This window comes from Lampetra planeri, chromosome 26 (assembly GCF_965212315.1).
Source record: "Lampetra planeri chromosome 26, kcLamPlan1.2.h2, whole genome shotgun sequence".
NCBI lineage: Eukaryota > Metazoa > Chordata > Hyperoartia > Petromyzontiformes > Petromyzontidae > Lampetra > Lampetra planeri.
Genome location: NC_136132.1, coordinates 12,943,803 through 12,959,181, shown reverse-complemented (window position 1 = coordinate 12,959,181; position 15,379 = coordinate 12,943,803). Strand labels below are relative to the sequence as shown.

Here is a 15,379-nt window from a genome sequence, read left to right as displayed (position 1 = left end):
CCGTTAATCTTTCCAGGTTGAATTTAACATGTTCGGCCAATTGAGTTTTTCCCTGAGGCGCTGGGATCTGCAGCTGGGCCTGAACAGGTGGCTCCGGTTCGCGGCCATACATAAGGAAAAAGGGGGAAAATCCCGTCGCAGCATGGGGGGCCAACCGGTATGCTGACAGGACCCCCTGGATTTTCAAATCCCAATCTGTCTGTGAGTCAGAAACGTGCTGCGACAACATCGACGTGATGGTACGATGCAACCGCTCGACCATCCCGTCGGTTTGTGGGTGATATGGGGAGGTGCGAATCTTTTTAGTGCCAAGGATTTCACAGACCTGTTTGAGCAATTTGCTTGAAAATTTTTTACCCTGGTCGGTCAGCAGCCGCTCGGGAGCACCTTTGGCAAGGACATAGCCCTGGACAAAGGCCTCCACGATGGCTGCCGCCGACTGGTTGGCCAGGGGCCAGGCCATAGGCCAGCGCGTGAAATATTCAACACCGGTTAGCAAATACCTATTTCCCCTGGGGGTGGCGGGGAACGGTCCTAGAATGTCCCGCGCGACGAGTTCGTTTACCCGGGAAACCCTGATAGATTGCAGGGGCGGGTTCGACTCCTTCGCTGGTGGTTTGCGCTGCGCACACTTAGGGCACGATCCTAATAGATCCCCGACATCCCTCGTCATGCCCGGCCAAAAGAAGTCAAGTTGGAGCAAAGCCAGGGTCTTTTGGGTACCCAGGTGGAGGAGGCGCTCGTGAGCGGCCCACACCACCCTACCCCGTAACCCCGAAGGGACCACTAGCCGGTGTCTATGGGATTTCCCGTCCCAATGCATTAACAACCCACCGAGCATTTCCCATGCGTCGGCATCACCCCTCCCCCGCCCCCGGTCCCTGACGCGGCGGCGCAACGCAAGGAGGGAAGTATCTTCCATTTGCAACCGACCCCATTCCGTAGCAGGCAACCCCAACAGGGAATCAGAACCCTGTTGTGCGATGGAATTTGTCATTGGTGCTACGTCGTCAGTAGCCGCCAAGACTGGGACAGCCAATTCAGCAGGATGCCTGCACCGACCCGACCCCAGGAGGCATGCGCATTCGGGGGTGGTCGGCATGCGTGACAGGGCGTTCGCGTTGGTGTGGCGAACGCCCTTACGGTACGTGGTCTGAAAATCAAAATCCTGGAGAACCTCCAGCCATCGAGACAATTGACCCGATGGTTGTTGGACTCGCAGGGCGTACTGTAGCGCCGCATGGTCTGTACGGACGGTGAAACACTGTCCGTACAGATATGGCCGGTACTGCTGGATGAAGTAGACAATTGCCAGCAGTTCCCGACGCGTCACACAATATCGTTGCTCCGCTGGAGACAACACTCGGCTTCCGTACGCGACCACCCGTTCCACGCCATCAACCACCTGGGATAGCACGCCCCCAATACCTGTGTTGCTCGCGTCGGTATCGAGCACAAAGGGCTTCGAAAAATCGGGATAAACCAGGGGAGGGGCATTAACCAGAGCGTCCCGAAGTGAGCGGAACGCAGCCTCCTCCTCCTGTCCCCAATGGAAGCGGACCCCCTTTGACGTCAAAGCGTGCAGGGGCTTAGCAATGGTGGCAAAGTCCGCGACAAAGCGTCGGTAGTATGACGCAAAACCGACAAAGCTCCTGACCTCTCCCACCGAGATGGGAGTCGGCCAGGAGCTGACACACTGCGTTTTGGCGGGATCGGTAGCAATACCCGAGCGCCCTACGATGTGCCCCAAATAACGTACCGATTCGCGCAACAAATGACACTTTTGTGGTTTAAATTTCAAATTAGCAGCCCGCATTTTGAGGAAAACGGCCCGTAACCTCTGGAGATGCTCATCAAATGTTCTGCTAAAGACGATAACGTCGTCCAAATAGATTAAACACGAATCCCACTGCAATCCAGCTAAAACCAATTCCATCAATCGCATGAAAGTCGCCGGCGCCGAGTGTAATCCCATCGGCAACCGGTTAAATTGGAAGAGACCATGTGGCGTACGGAATGCGGTTTTAGGCTTAGATTCATCGTCCAGAGGAAGCTGCCAGAATCCCGAAAGCAAATCCAATGTGGAGAAGAATCGCGCCCCCGCCAAGGCGTCGAGCGATTCATCAATACAGGGAAGCGGGTATGCGTCAGCAAGGGAAATTTTGTTGAGGCGGCGAAAGTCGACGCAAAACCGCAACGATCCATCCTGTTTCTTTACCAGAACGATCGGTGCTCCCCACGGGCTGGTAGAGGGAGAAATGATATCGGCGGCTAACATGTCATCAACAGCCGATTTGACATGTTCCTTCTCGGCGGGACTCAGCCGGAAGGGATTTTGGCGTATGGGCGCGCTGTCACCAGTATCAATATGGTGACGCAGCAAATGGGTGCAGCCCAGATCGAATTTGTTTTGACTAAACACATCGGCAAATTCGCGCAATAGAGTCCTAAGTTTTTGACGCTCTACATCCGACAGGTCCGTCGATCCCGCACAAAGCGCCTCAAGCCACCCTTCATCGGTGTCCGAATGTGGAGTCGGCAGAGTGGCAGCGTGTACGTGATTTGCAACAGACTCCTCACAGGGCACCGGCGTTGCGTGAGCAAGCACGGTCCCTTGGGGAATGACCACGGCCTGCGACCCCACATTGAGGACCGCGATGAAGGGGTCCCCGTCCCCCCTTACAATGGTCTGAGCGGGCACCAAATGCGGCCCGCTAACCCCAGCCCTAGATGGCCCCAGCAGGACACCCTGGTCCCCAACACCCTTAGCGAAGGGCCTATGAAGCTTAAGGGGCACCAACATTTGTGCCCCCGGCGGCACTCGAACCGTTTGAATTACCAACGCGGGTACCGCCGCGAACGCCGAGCGATCCGTAGTAGGGGAAGGCAAAAACGCCATCCGTCGTCCCGACGGGAGTTCAATGCAACCCTGATTAATCATAATCCGAATCGGCATTTTGCCCAAGAAATCCGTCCCCAGCAGGCACGGAACCGCCAGCGAGGAGGAAACAAAAATAGGGCCGGACAATTTAATATCTCCGATCGAAATTTGCGCGCGAATCTGACCCATGATACCCAGTGAGCCCCCGTTAGCAGCGTAGAATGGGACATCAACCGGTAGCAAGGGACGACTTTGGACAGGGAGAATGTTGTATATTAGTTCCGAAATGATGGTCGCCGACGCACCTGTATCGACGAGGATACGCACTTCGACCCCGTCGATATACCCTACTACGGCCGACGACCCCGACGGCGCAGCCAGAACGCGATGGGCCAACACGGACCACTGTGCGGGTTCGAATTGGGTCCCCATAGTGGTTCGTGTTGGCCCCGCGGTATGCAATGTTGGCCCCCCGTTCGTTGCGGTGTGTACATGTGTAACGGGTGTGTGCTTCGGCCAAACATGTGGGGTGCCGCGACTTGCCGGGTCATGTCGGTGGAGCTTGGGCGGAGGAGGAGGAGGCCCGTCGTCCCGGCGAGGCGTCGTCCCCCGCTGTCGAGGGGAGCGGCACCCCAAGGCGACGTGGCCCCGGACGCCGCAATTATAGCAGCGCGGGAGCGTAGGCGGTGAAGACAGGCGGTCGGAGCGGACCGACCCATCCCGGTCCGCCCGTGCTCCCATCCGCTGCTGCTGTCGGAAGTCGGCGGCGTAGACCTCCTCCGTCGGTGGGGTGACGGCAGCCACCGTACGCCCGGCCGCTGCTCTGCTGGCCTTCCTTCGCTGCGACAGGAGGTTAGCGTGGAGGAGCCGCACCGCTTGGAGGGAATCCATCTCAGCGTCCTCCTGCGCAACGATAGCGACATCCAGGTCGTCCGCCAGCAGAAGGATCTTCTCGGAGACCATGGCATCCACGCCTTGGTCATCCATGCGAGGGAAGGCCGTCTTGGCCAGCGCCAGAAGGCTCGTACGGTAGGCGAGGGGCGACTCCTTCGCACCCCGCTGGCGATTGTAGAATCGCTGCCGACACTCCGCCGAAGGCCCGTAGACCCCAGCCAGCAATTGCAGCGCCGTCTGAAGAGTAGAGCGCTTGTCCCTCGATGCGGACGTAAGAGCGGCGAGGGCGTCGCCGTCAAGGAGCGCTGGTAGCGCGCAAAGGGCTTCGTCATCTGACCACCCCGCCATTTCTTGATGCGCGAGGAAGCGCCGCTGAAATCCCCCCCAGTCGCCCTCCTCAGCCACGAACTCCTTCAGCGGGGGCAGCCTTTGGTGTAGCGCAGCGGCCGCCGTGGAGGCCCGCACTTTGCTGTCCCTGCAACTCGGCTGAGCGTCAGCACGAACGGCAGATGTAATCGCCTGTCGCGCAGATAGTGACGCTCCGTCCGAAGGTGGTGACGTGGCAGCCCCGGTAGAGCCGACGTGGGACCCCAGGTTGAGGTTGGCCACGCCCTCGGCAGCTGCTGCGGCGATGGCGGGATTTTCAAAAGTGGCGTCGGTAGAAATGGCGGGAAGGCGCAACGGCCATTGGCCGTCCTCGCCCCGCGGTGGTCCCGCAGCCCCCAGCCGAGTAATGGTCTCGAGTGTGGCGGCAGCGGCGTATAGCAGCTCTGCCAACCTCGCGTGCGCCAGCCGAAGTCCGTCGGGCAGCGACTCCCCTTCCTCCCGGTGCCCCGGTAAGGATGCATTCTGTACCGGCTGCTCGTTGCCCCCATCAGCCGTCTCTGGTGCCGCCATTTCCGCGGTGTCCTCCGCCTCTTGCACCCCGGACCGAGCCGTTCGGCGCGTGTCCATGTTCGTTGTTTACTTCTGACGCCAGATGTAGTACCGTCGAACACAGGTCGACACCCGGGGTTGAGGCACACTGATGTTTATTATAACTTCACACTCGGCACAGGGCAACGTATACTGGAGGGGGTAGCGGCCCCCTCACCCGGATAACTGGGGACACACCCTGGCTATCCCTAACCTACCCCCGAGTCCTCCACTAACGGGCTAGGGGAGGCTATCTGGCCCGACACTGGCGAGTCGGGCTACGGTGCCTGGAGTCCCAGAGTGCTGACTCTGGTTCACAGGACCACGCCACTGGCTCTGACCTGCGCGGCCCTTACAAGGGCGGCGTTCCAGGGGAGACCAGGGCTCTCACTAGGCAGGTCTTCAGTCTTCAGGAGTCACCACCACATTCTGCCCCGAGCCCTCCGGCTCATCCCCTTATATCTCGAACCCCTCCCCCCCGCTGGGGTACCATCTGCGGACGTCGGTGCGAGCACCCTCCCGTGTGCTCACGAAGCCCCGCCCACTGTGCTAGTTTCTCATAGGATCCCATACATATCACCCCTACACATCTCACCTCCGTAAGACCCCTACACATGCAATGGGCATAAGTGCAACTCTCGCTTGAGCACCAGCGTTTTGGCTGCGGTGCAGAAAAGGGTGAACGACGTTGGGATGCATACTTTTTTAGAGGGCAGATGGGAAGGCATCATCAATTGTGTTGCTATTATTATCACAGCACTATGTTGCTATTACTGCGTATGACTGCATCACCTGGAATGCTCCCGATCTCTTATCTTGCTTGAACACTAACAGGGGTTGAGGCAATTTAATGTGTAATTTTCAACAGTGGATCTTGGTTATAAACAGATGGGTATCGTGAATGTTCATTTAAACAGGATTTCATTTTTACATGTTTTACCATTACAATATTGATTTCACTATGAGAGCAGGCCTTAGAGTTCAGAGTCTGAAGTTACAGCAGCTACCATAATTAATCAGAATTAATCAATGGCTATGTGCAGTGGCATCAATGACATTGGCCATCATGACCACTTGACTTAAAATTTTGCAAAAATACGTTTGGACCTGTTCGCCTGAGACGAGATGAGACAGCTTCTGGACGTGACCTTTTTCACAGCATTCACCACAAAACAATGCGGATACTGCAGACCTATCCTATGGCCCTCAATCTCGTCTGACACGCCTCCCACCCCCTCCCTTCTCAGCAGCAGCAGCCCAGAGCACGTGGCTGGGACGTTCGCACGCAGCGTGGCTCCCATTTCACTTTGGCACGAGTTGTAGCCCAGGCCCCTTCGCACGCGAGGCTGTGCATTGACATCATCGCCACCCATAGCCCTTGCCGCAAAAAAACAAACGCGGTCAGCCACGGTGAGAAGGAAGCAATTCCCGTCTGCTTGCCAGCACATCCTTGGGCCACGCCATTCATCGTAAAACCTGCAGTTACAAGGCAAAATGTTTAAATAAGTATTATGTGTACTGAAAGGCTGCAACTGTGATCTGGTTACATTTTGTACGGTAACAGAGGTGCAATGCCAGAATTCTATTTTTGGAGAGATGCAACTAAAATATCAGTAAAATTGAAGCAGAGTGAGGGAGCAGGCAAAAAGAGTTGACTTGCAGTGCGATTGTTGAGCATGGTATGGATGAGATGCAAAAGTCAGTCAATGTCTGCATATTTCGTTTCAATTTTTTTTTTATTATCACGATTAATTAGAACGAATTGCATTTCCTTTAACACAAAAAAACCTCAATATTGACCAGGATTTAATTTACACATTCCTAGCTATTTTACAACAATAGTGGATATGTAATCGGTTTAACTGAGTCGCAGACATAGACTTGGAGGCAACACATTTATTCAGTTCCAACACATGGGGTAAGTTTCCCCTTAACATGGTGGTGACCATCAGGCTAACTACACTAGTTAAAACGTAACTGCTACTGCGGACCAGGACCAACAGCTTCGGCCCGGGTCCACGTGTTGGAGACTCGTTGAACGGAGAACGTAGACGAAGGGTTCCTTCCAGGATGAACAACAACCCTGGTCCTACTCGGGACCCGGCTTATATTCTCTGTGGCGTGGCCGGCTCCGCCCTTGGCCACGTCCACCTTCCAGAATCCTCAGGAAAGATCTGGGTCCCAATCACGTGACCACCCCCAGCCCCCTCTTGGGGCCCCATTGTCAACTTAACCGGTCACGTGTTCTCCCGGGTCAACCAGAGTGCCATGACCTAACGTAACCTCATCCTTCAGCCGGCACCCACACACCCTGTCCTGTAGGGTCGGCACTGCACGCAAAGCTTGGTGCCATCTAGTGCCATTATTCAGCGCTCACCGGGCCCCTCTAGGGCCGATACTGCACCCAAATCATTGTGGTATCCGCGATGTCGCTACACCGCACGCCGTTCCCCTCTCGGGCCGGCACTGCACCCAGCATGGTGACATCCAGCGATGTCACTACATTAATATAAAAATGTATTTCGGTGCAATGAATGGGTGTGGATTGGATTGGCAAATCCAGCAGTGGATTGGCAAAGAGTTGTAAATGAACACATGTTCAGCAATGTGAAGAATAAATGTATGTTGGTGCAAGTGGAGGTATTTTTTTAAACAATGAATCGTAACACCAGAGTATGTGTGAGATGAACCACTCACAGGGTGACATGAATGACCTGTACACACTGCAACTGGGCTTTCAATCTGTTAATGGCCAATTAAATCTTGTAATCACTGTGCTTCACAGGTCAGCGGCTGTGTCATTTGTCAAGATCCTGATGAAACAACTAATTGGATATTGCATGGCTCAAACACTGCGGCAGTAGCGATGGGCCGAGTCTGAGGAAGTGCTTACAATGCTACAGCCAAATGATTGGACGTGTATTTGTGGGGAGTGGTGGCGCAGTGGTTAGCGCAGTGGGCGACAAATCAGACGATCCGAACATCGGTGACGAATATCCAAACCAGTCCTGGGCCTCCCCTAGGATCACTCAGCCCTATATTAGTCACTGGTGCAGTGTGGATACATCAGCACCGGGGAGACATCGGCAGCTGGGCGTGGTATTGGCCACCCACCCCTCGTGTGCCGTGTTGCCCTTATAAGTGCTTGCTACCAAAACGTCTGTTTCGCCTATAAAAGGGACATGTCTTTGGAGAGTGATGACACAGTGGTTAGCGTACTGTGCGACAGAATGTGGCTACCTGAGTTCACTTTGCAGCCACGGCAGCTAACATCAGTGGTGAGTGATATTTGAATCGGTCCTGGCACCACTCCGCCCTCTTCACATTTGCACTGCCAAGCGTGGTGAATTATGGTCAAACATCCCCCAAGCCCAACTATAGGTATACTCAGCCTGAAATAAATTCAGCAAACTGTCATACCCAGATTTACGTCTCCCCTTTTACGTTGTTTCGCAAATACGTCGTCAATTTATAAATACCACGACCTGATTTGTGTCACTTCAACCCACACTCACGTCGCTGACGGCATCGTCTGCCATCTCTCGTATCTGTCGCCTTTCAGCCTTCGCCTCTACCCACCGTGTACACCAACTTTGTGTCGCGCATAAAAAAGTACTGTACTGTGGAGGACAATACAGGAAATCCCTCGATTTACGAACGTTCGGTTTACGAAATTTCGCCTTCACGCAATTGACAAGCTATGGCCACTTTTCGATTAACTAAATCGAATTTTGGCGTTTACGAAATGTCATGACGGCGCGCGCCACGAGGCCGTCAAACAAGAAGCACCCGGGAGGCTGCGGCGTCCATCTACGGCAGCGTCACGGTGTCCCTGCGGCGCAACAGTGACACCTCCATGTCAGTTTAATACATACAGTGAGGGAAAAAAGTATTTGATCCCCTGCTGATTTTGTACGTTTGCCCACTGACAAAGAAATGATCAGTCTATAAATTTAATGGTAGGTTTATTTGAACAGTGAGAGACAGAATAACAACAAAATCCCAAAAAACGCATGTCAAAAATGTTATAAATTGATTTGCATTTTAATGAGGGAAATAAGTATTTGACCCCTCTGCAAAACATGACTTGGTGGCAAAACCCTTGTTGGCAATCACAGAGGTCAGACGTTTCTTGTAGTTGGCCACCAGGTTTGCACACATCTCATGAGGGATTTCGTCCCACTCCTCTTTGCAGATCTTCTCCAAGTCATTAAGGTTTCGAGGCTGACGTTTGGCAACTCGAACCTTCAGCTCCCTCCACAGATTTTCTATGGGATTAAGGTCTGGAGACTGTTTAGGCCACTCCAGGACCTTAATGTGCTTCTTCTTGAGCCACTCCTTTGTTGCCTTGGCCGTGTGTTTTGGGTCATTATCATGCTGGAATACCCATCCACGACCCATTTTCAATGCCCTGGCTGAGGGAAGGAGGTTCTCAACCAATATTTGACGGTACATGGCCCCGTGCATCGTCCCTTTGATGCGGTGATGTTGTCCTGTCCCCTTAGCAGAAAAACACCCCCAAAGCATAATGTTTCCACCTCCATGTTTGACGGTGGGGATGGTGTTCTTGGGGTCATAGGCAGCATTCCTCCTCCAAACATGGCGAGTTGAGTTGATGCCAAAGAGCTCCATTTTGGTCTCATCTGACCACAACACTTTCACCCAGTTGTTCTCTGAATCATTCAGATGTTCATTGGCAAACTTCAGACTGACATGTATATGTGCTTTCTTGAGCAGGGGGACATTGCGGGCGCTGCAGGATTTCAGTCCTTCACGGCATAGTGTGTTACCAACTGTTTTCTTGGTGACTATGGTCCCAGCTGCCTTGAGATCATTGACAAGATCCTCCCGTGTAGTTCTGGGCTGATTCCTCACCGTTCTCATGATCATTGCAACTCCACGAGGTGAGATCTTGCATGGAGCCCCAGGCCGAGGGAGATTGACAGTTCTTTTGTGTTTCTTCCATTTGCGAATAATCGCACCAACTGTTGTCACCTTCTCACCAAGCTGCTAGCCCATTCCAGCCTTGTGTAGGTCTACAATCTTGTCCCTGACATCCTTGGAGAGCTCTTTGGTCTTGGCCATGGTGGAGAGTTTGGAATCTGATTGATTGCTTCTGTGAACAGGTGTCGTTTATACAGGTGTAATAAAAGACTCCGTCAGGCACTGCTGGTCTCCGCTTGTCTTTTATTCAGGTTCTTCTCCGCACCCCACTGGTCTCCTCCATGGACCAGCGTCGTCTCGCGCGTGCCCCGCGCACACGCTTCCTCCTCAGCTCCTCCACTCGTCCTCACACCCCACTGGTCCTGACAAGGGACCAGCGTCTCCTCTCGCTCCTCTCGCGTGCCACGCACGCTCCTCTCGCGTGCCACGCACGCTCCTCTCGCGTGCCACGCACGCTCCTCTCGCGTGCCCCGCACGCTCCTCTCCGGTGCCACGCACGCTCCTCTCGCGTGCCCCGCACGCTCCTCTGTCAGCTCCTTCTCCCGCTCCACACACCGCTGGCCGACGGTGTGCCGAAGCCCCATCAGCCACGTGGCTGATGGCGCGGCGGCCACCCAACGTGGTCCCGCTTCTTCACTCCATCAACTGGGGGCTCCCCTCTATAACCTCTCTCCCACGTGACCCTAACTCCTCCATTCCGGATCGTCAGATCCGGACTTCCCTTACTGCCCTGCTGGCTCCACCTCCATTCACCTCGCTTCCCATTGGAGCCGAGGTGAACGGCGGCCCCTCCCACACGCCCCCCATACCGGGCTCCGCCCCCAATACCCCAGGCCGTGTGATTGGGCCAGAGTCCAGCAGTAACCCCATTTACGCTCGCATTACAGAGGTAACAAGCTGAGATTAGGAGCACTCCCTTTAAGAGTGTGCTCCTAATCTCAGCTCGTTACCTGTATAAAAGACACCTGGGAATCAGAAATCTTTCTGATTGATAGGGGGTCAAATACTTATTTCCCTCATTAAAATGCAAATCAATTTATAAAAATGTTGACATGCGTTTTTCTGGATTTTGTTGTTTTTATTCTGTCTCTCACTTCAAATAAACCTACCATGAAAATTATATACTGATCAGTTCTTTGTCAGTGGGCAAATGCACAAAATCAGCAGGGGATCAAATACTTTTTTCCCTCACTGTAGTAGGCTTTCGCGACCGAGATTCATAAGTTTTTTTTTGGGTTAGATCGCGTAAATGTGTCGTTAAACCCGCCACCACCCGACACAGCCAATTAGGGTTGTCACGTAAACAGAACATGCCAATTCGTTACTAGTATAGCACACCGGTGTGTTGGAGAGCAAAGCCACAACATTTATAATCTGAGTACGACGTTTCTCCAGTATTTACAAGTAGCAACATCAGGCGAACAGCCAGATTTGTGGAGAAATCCTCCTGTTCTCAGGTCACCTTTCCACCACTCATTCCGACACGCATAGAGTATGGGGAGTTCCCTGAAAGGGGAATTTGTTGCATTCCTTCAACCGTTTTAATGTTGTATTGTGAAAAGTGACATCGGTGTATATGTTTATGTTATGAGCAGAGTAAATTAATCAGAAAAGCCAGTCCGATTCACGAAATTTAGTTGTTTTTTTGTAAAGAACGCATTCCTTTCGTAAACCAATACCTCCATCGGCAAATAGTTGAAATGAAAGAGACCTTGAGGCGTTCTGAAAGCGATTTTCAGTCTGGATTGGGCATCTAGTGGTAGCTGCCAGAATCCCGCCAAAAGGTCTAGTGTCGAGAAGATTTTTGCTCCTGCTAGGGCATCCAAAGAGTCGTCTATGCTCGGGAGCGGGTAGGCGTCCGTCAAAGTAACTTTGTTCAGCCGCCTGAAGTCTATGCAAAAACGCAAGGATCCATCCGATTTCTTAACCAATACAACCGGCGCCCCCCACGGACTCGTCGATGGCGATATGATGTCTGACTCCATCTTCTCCTGCACTACCCCCCGCACATGCTCCTTCTCGCTAGGACCCATCCTATAGGAGTTCTGCCGAATGGGTGGCGCATCACCCGTATCAATGTGGTGCTCCATCAGCGTCATGCAACCAATATCGTAGGGACCCTGGCTGAACACGTCTGCAAAGTCATTCAACAAAGTCCTGAGCCCCCCTGATTCCCTTGCCGACAGATCGCTGTTTTGTGCCAGGAGCGCGTCTATCCATGCCGTGTCCTCTGCGCCGACCGACGGGCCGTCCAATTGCACATTGTTGACGGTGTGCGCCTCAGGGTTCGAATGTATGGGACTGACATTTTCGAACAAGGTCCCTTCTTGAATTGTAACGGGGGTGTCGGCCGTGTTGAGGACCTGCATGAACAGTGGCTGATTCCTGCGCACAAGCGTGTCAGCTGCTGCTAAGCAATAGCGACCCACCACCGACGATACTGCGGAGACAATGATCGGTGCATCCGACCGGGAAGTGACGAGCAGGGTGCGATATCGGAACTTCTTTATCGCGCCCAGCTTTACATCTGGATTTGTGAGAGAGTGTGAGTCTTTGTCTTTGAATCTGTGAGCGTGTGAGTGTTTCTGTGTGTGCGGATCTATGAGTGAGTGTTAATTTGGATCTGTGAGTGTATGGATCTGTGAGCGAGTGTGTTAGTTTGTATCTATGAGTGATCGAGTGTGGATCTGTGAATGAGTGTTAGTTTGGATCTATGAGTGAGCCAGTGTGTGTGGATCTGTGAGTGAGTGTTAGTTTGGATCTACGAGTGAGCGAGTGTGTGTCACCACCTCGCCACCACTTCCTACCCAGCAAGCGAAGCCAGCCCAGTGCCGAAGGTAAGAACAATTCAAACTCTAAAATGTTCTTTATTTTATTTATCTGGTCATTTTTATTTTATTCACACGTGTATTGGAATATCATAAAACAAATAAGGAGTAATATTGGTAATAAGCGAACTATAATAGGTGAAGTGGTGTTCATTCTTATGAGAAACATTGCTTCGAATTGCATCATTTCGATATTCGTCGCACCTTTCAGGAACGCAACCCCGACGTAAAACAGGGTATTACTGTACTTGTAAACATTACCACGAGATGGGTGGGCATGTTGCTGGATGTTGCCACCCCTCATGTGCTGTACCATCCTTCATGGGTGTTCACTAATAGCACTTACCTCAACAGCCTTTATAGGCTTGCTGTCAAATTGCTCTTTCCATTTCTACATCACTCATATAAGTCCCCCCTCTCTCTATTTCTCTCATGGCTCTTCTCACGCGTCCCAGTGAGAGACAGGGAGAGCCATGATAGAGTCTGAACGATAGAGAAACGGAGAGAGTGATGAGCATGGGAGAGCTGTGTGTGAGAGACAGTGATAGATGATCGAGGGACAGAGAGAGAGAAGAATGGGAGAGGGGGGGGGGTAATGAAACTGAGTGAGGATGTACGAGCCACTTTCTCGCAGATGCGCTCGCCCACGTGGCCGTCAGAGTGAGTGACGCGGAAACTTGTCACGCCCGCTGCCTAGGGCCCGGAGGGCCTCCGTCCCGCTGACCGTGGCCCTTGTTCGTGTACAAATATGTCAATCCCTCTTAGGGTAACTCACGGCTGACGGCCAGGCGACTCCATTGAACCTCAACCACCCACCCCAACGCAGCTGCACGCCTCGGGGCCGAACGGTGGCTCCACTGCCTCCGCTGCCAACGCCACCGCTGCCATCATTGTGGATGGCTTTGGGGCCCTCATGTAGACGCGGCGCAATACGCTCCGGCAGAAGAGACGCGAGCATTGGAAAGCGCCCGCGGCAGCAGCGTCAGCAAAAACAACATCGAGTCGACCTCTGCGCTGCTTCGTGCATCAATCACAAGACAAGAACCTTTGACAATATGCAAAGCAAATCATTATTTTAAAGCGAGCGGGTGTTTTGTTGAGGGAGTACGCGTGTTCCCAGCAGCCCGTGCAAATTCGCTCACGTGCGAATTTGCAAAATGTTGGGCCAATGCTGGTTGACGTTGAGCCAACGTGGGCCCAACTTCACGTTTACTGGGTCAGCACTTGTGCGTATGGGTTTAATAATAACAAAAATCTGGCTCAGAGTAAGAATGGATATTCCTAGTTCCCCAGCAAAGAGCTTCGATTGCAATAATTCCACTCCCGCTTCGCACACGGTGACCGGGTGACGCCCGGACATTGCGGCTTAAACGTTGTTCCCGTCAAATGAAATTAGAAAATTGTTCAGAGCGTCGAGCAGATCAATTGCAGGCGCGACCTGCAATAGGGGCGGCGAGCTGTTAACTCCCTCGCCTGGTATACAGGAGGCTGTGGGCTCGATCCCGACCCTGCTGCCTACTGTATATTTGGAGTTTGCATGTTCTCCCCATGGTCGCGTGGATTTTTCGTCCAGATCTTCTGGGTTTTCGCTCCAGATTTAGAAACATGCGTTTTTTTATATTTGGCTGCTATAAATTTCCACATCATGATAATCTACTTCATTGAGCTATCATTTGTGGCCAATGTTGCTTCTGCAAAAGTGCTATATAGCTTAATTGGACCTTACACGAACTCTCTCTGCTGAAGCCCTCTCGCCATGGCCAGCAGACCTGGACATTGGCGTTTAGCTACCGAACACATTGCTGCCATACGTAAGTAGAGAAATGCTACATTTGGCTGTGAGAACTCACCGGGTGAGTGGAGCTGAAACGACAATAATGATCGACGCGTCGCTAAACGCTCGTGCGCCGTGTGACAATTGCATCTGTGTTGGGTGGCGAAGGATTCTTAAAGAGACAGACGTGGTTCGATCATTAGGTAGGTGGCCTAAGCCAAAAAACAAATGTGTTGTGAATCATAACAAGAGCAGCTACGAAAGCCACTACGAGCGAGGTTCGCCTCTTCAGTTTGGAGGCGGCGTTTCTACCGGACCAAGAGAATATCCTCTTGTGCTCTCCTGCCAGCGCAACGCGCTTGCCTAGTTTGTAATTTGTTACAAAGGAGATATTGCACACTGGACGTTATTTTAAGTCAATACATGAATGGAGTGTATTGGCGATGCTGCACAAGCACACACACATTATATAGTATATATATTGTTTTACTTGCCACATTCATAATTAGCACTGCATCTTTCAACAGATTAAAACCCTATCAAATTTTGTTGGTGGATGGTCCTTTTGAAGTAGGGCCAAAACAGTGTTAAAAATAAAAAGCATGGTGACACCGAAAACAACGGAGAGCATTGCAGTTATTTTGTTACCCCCTATTGAATTATTCACTGCGAGCAGGTCCGGCTTGGTTTGATGGGTGAGCGATCAGTGTGGTGGACGAGGATGCTAATGGTGCAACGGTGGTGACATTGCATGATGGGTGGGGGGGGGGGACACATTTGTTTGTAGATTTTTCAAAATTGTTCATGGGGAACAGACAGAAACCCAAAAAAAAGATGGAGAAAGAGAGAGACTGAGCAATATAGGCGCCTCCCCCCCCGGAGAGGCAGACAAAGAGTAACAAAGAGAGAGACAGAGGGAGAGAAAGATAAACAGAGAAATACGCGGAGAAACAGAAACAGCTCCCCGAGCCACCCCTCGGGGCACACATCTTTTTGTTCGCCAACACTGTGTAAATGCCGGCACTGGCCGTGGCCAAACAAATCCATAGAGAGGAATAATTGACTGCACAGCGCCGCCTGAACCCCATTCCTCTCACATTCGGCACGCTTCGGCGCGTTGCTTGCAACCAAATCAACGTGAAT

General features: G+C 52.4%; 1 long non-coding RNA gene across 1 annotated transcript in view; it reads left to right on the top strand.

Annotated features, from left to right (window-relative positions):
* LOC144727777 (uncharacterized) overlaps positions 1 to 14,827 on the top strand; it is a 43,812-nt gene extending 28,985 nt beyond the window's left edge. The window contains exon 3 of the long non-coding RNA XR_013587446.1: positions 13,228 to 14,827. This is a non-coding gene — a long non-coding RNA (uncharacterized LOC144727777). The remainder of the gene's footprint in view (positions 1 to 13,227) is intronic.
* The last annotated feature ends 552 nt before the right edge of the window (positions 14,828 to 15,379 follow it).